We start from the raw sequence: 3,607 nt of genomic DNA, 5'->3' as shown, positions 1-3,607 counted from the left end.
CCTTAATTACTGATGAGTGCATAATTTATTAATTTTACTCCCATCACATTTAGTGTTTTTAGTGTATTTTTATGTTTAATTCAGGTGGTTAAAATATATTTATCATTTAGGCATATTTTTAGATAGTTGTGAAATAATTGTGTTAAATGGAGAAATTTTCAGCATTTGACCTTTGCTGTATTTTTCAGGTGTTTCTAAAGTTGTAGGTCTCCAAATTGAGTGTTGTTTAACCCATTGAAAAGCTAAGATAGAGCACTTCAAAAGATAAAGAGGGACCAAAGCCCAAATCAGTCTCCAAGGTTAACAAAATGAGCTATGGATCTATTACAAAAGCCCAGACTTGATGTGTCACGACTAGTTTCAGTATTTATTTTATATCTGGAATTTTAGAAGTCCAAATGATGCAAGCCTATGCCCAATTGAACCTTAAGAGCCACCTCTACAACTTCTATGAAGGGCTGGATGCGAGATGAGGCCATTTTAATTGTTAAAAACAGCAATGAAGTCGTCACTATGGGCTGAACCGTCTGTCTAAATGAGTCCCAGTTTTTGGGCCATAACTTGGGCTGTAGACCTCGGATTTGGGCAAATAAGTACCCGTTGGAAAGCTAAGAAATAGGGCTACAACTTTCCTGAAGAGGGCAGAGGCAGATTCAGAAAGAAAGTCGCTGAAAATCGGCCTTGATTTCAAAAACGTGAATGCAGGCTGAAATCTGCCTTTTGAATTTCAAAACTTTTCCTAGTTTGGTTCCTATCTTTGGGATTAGGTTTTTTATTATAAATACGTCTTTGGGTAGCAGCTAAGAGCATCCCAATTCAGACCTTCGTTTTCCATTCACATTCTAGATTTCTTCAATTTTCTTCTTTAATTTTCTGTAAGCCATGAACATGAGTGGCTAAGTTTTTAATTCAGTTCAAGGGATTCAAGTTCTTTTGCTTGATTTGTGAGACCAGGTTCTTAATTTAATTTATGTCTTTTTGAATATCTATTGTTTTCTGATTTCATTGTCTTTGATCTATTGAATGATTTGCTAAAAAGGCCTATTAGTTAATTGTTTGATGTGATCAATTGCTAGTTCATCTTCATAATCTGTAATTGTTGTGTAAGATTGAACATGAGTAGCAATTAGGTTTTATTGATTATGATCCCAGTTTTCGATAATAACCTAAGAAAACAATATGGTGAAATAAATGATTTATGCTTTATAAATTATTATTCAGCTTAACTACTTTCTATTCTTAAAGCAGCTATTAATTTGATGAGGATTGCTTAATACCAATTCAATTAATAATTAGAGTCAACAAGAGTGCTGGGCTAGAATTGATGAGTATAGGGAAGTCAAGGGTTTACCTCGTTGTTTGGTAAATCTACGTTAAGTATTCAATAAGATATAATTGTATTTCTTTTGTCTATGATCAAATCAATGCATTGGAATGCGAATTACCTTGGACTGAAGTTTGTTTAATTGGAGAGTTTCTTATTTTTAGATCTTAATTTTGGATTTTTGATTTCTTCTTTGGATTGTGAATTAACCCCCCTAACGTTTGTTTCTTTTTTCATTACATAAGTGCACAAAATTTAATAATTCAGTCTCTAGGGTTTGACCTGGATTTACCACTTACTGTAGAAAATATTTCATAATTGGTGATTTCAATTAATTTAATTTCTGGTGGATTCGACACCCATCAAGAATTTTGGTGTCGTTGTCGGGGACTGAAATTTATTGGAATTCGTGTTTTTGGTGTTAGGATATTTTGTTATTAATTTTGTTTATGAAGTGTTGCTATTTTCAGGTTTTTGAAAAAAAAAATTTATAGTGTTACTATTCATGAAGAATTTTTGTTGAATTTGGAGGGCGGCGTATACCTATTTTAAAGGAAACGATGCTCTCAAGACCAATGAATCCGTAGGATTCCTTGGCCCCACCCTCTTGAGGCCAAATTCGATTATTTTCTAGGGTTTTGAGGCATTTTTCTGTTTTTACTTTGATTTCTTTTTGTTTATGACAAGAATTTCTCAATCTGGTGAGTTGATCTTTGATCCAGAAGTAGAAAAAATAGCTAAATGGTTGAGAAAATTGGCTAAGCAAGCTAGGCAGATTCCGAGTACATCTGAAGGAGTCCAATCTCCAAAGGAGTTAAGTTCGAATTCGGATTCAGAGTCAAATTTCAAAAATGAAACCATGGCTGCTAGAACCTTGAAAGAGTTGGCTGCTCCTGATCTAAACCAACAGCCTTTGTGTATCCAAAACCCTGCTTTAAATGTTGCTTTTGAGTTGAAATCTGGACTAATCCATTTGTTGCCTAAGTTTCATGGTCTTGCAGGTGAGGATCCACATAAGCATCTAAAAGAATTCATGTTGTGTGTTCCAGCATGAAACCTCAAGGAGTTTCAGAGGATCAAATTAAGCTTCGAGCTTTTCCCTTCTCACTGAAAGGCATAGCTAAGGATTGGTTGTATTACCTTCCGTCCGGATCTGTCAACTCATGGAATGGGATGAAACAGATATTTCTGGAGAAGTATTTTCCTGCTTCCCGTGCTGCCAACATAAGAAAAGAAATTTGTGGCATCCGGCAGTACAATGGAGAGAGTTTGTATGAGCATTGGGAGTGATTTAAGAAACTGTGTGCAAGCTGTCCCCATCATCAAATAAGTGAGCAACTGTTGATTCAGTATTTCTATGAGGGATTTCTACCAATGGACCGCAATATGATTGATGCTGCTAGTGGAGGAGCTTTGGTTAACAAGACACCAGAAGAGGCAAGGAGGCTAATTGCTAACATGGCAGCAAATTCTCAGCAGTTTGGAATGAGAATGGATCACACACTTATGAAGGTTAATGAGGTAAGTACATCTAACCTTGAGAAAAAAATTTCTGATTTAACTTCTTTGGTGAGGCAGTTGGCTATAGGAAACATGCAAACTGTTAAGGTAAGTGGAATTTGTTCGGGTTTGGGTTATGCTACTGACATGTGTCCTGCATTATAAGAGAATGAATCAATGCAACATGCTAATGCAGTAGGACATTATGGACAGCCACAACGCAGGTATGATCCCTTTTCTAGTACCTATAATCCAGGATGGCGAGATCATCCCAATTTGAGTTATGGGAATCAACCGGTGCAAAACCGATACCAGCAGCAAAGACCACAAGTGAATCAACCACAACCACCTCCTCCTCCCTCAAATCAAGGTATATCACTTGATGAAATTGTTAAGGATTTGGCTAACAATACCCAACAGTTTCAATAGGAGACCAAAAATAGCATTCAAAACATAGAGAGGCAGATTGGTCAGTTAGCCTCATCTGTGAGTAAGCTGGAAGCTCAAGGTTCTGGAAAGCTCCCATCACAAATAGTCATGAACTCCAGAGAAAATGCGAGTGCGATATTGTTGCGGAGTGGGAAAGAAATTGATAACCAGACTCCACATGAGCCAATAAAAAAGAAGAAGCAAGGAGCAAGAGAGTCTGAAGTTCTTGAAGTTGAGGTAAATACTGCACCTAAATTGAATAAGGTTAATAATTCTATTCTTCCTCCATTCCCCTGCAGGTTGGCCAAGACGAAGAAAGAAGAACAAGAGAAAGAAATTTTGGAGACTTTCAGG

General features: G+C 36.5%; 1 non-coding gene across 1 annotated transcript; it reads right to left on the bottom strand.

The window, feature by feature from the left end:
• Nucleotides 1–2,545: 2,545 nt before the first annotated feature.
• Nucleotides 2,546–2,652, bottom strand: LOC131177089 (small nucleolar RNA R71). Its single transcript, XR_009146800.1, has one exon. It is a non-coding gene; the product is annotated as a small nucleolar RNA R71 (small nucleolar RNA).
• Between the last annotated feature and the right edge of the window lie 955 nt (nucleotides 2,653–3,607).

Source organism: Hevea brasiliensis, unplaced genomic scaffold, assembly GCF_030052815.1.
Source record: "Hevea brasiliensis isolate MT/VB/25A 57/8 unplaced genomic scaffold, ASM3005281v1 Scaf322, whole genome shotgun sequence".
Classification (NCBI taxonomy): Eukaryota; Viridiplantae; Streptophyta; class Magnoliopsida; order Malpighiales; family Euphorbiaceae; genus Hevea; species Hevea brasiliensis.
This window is presented reverse-complemented; position numbering and strand designations above follow the sequence as displayed.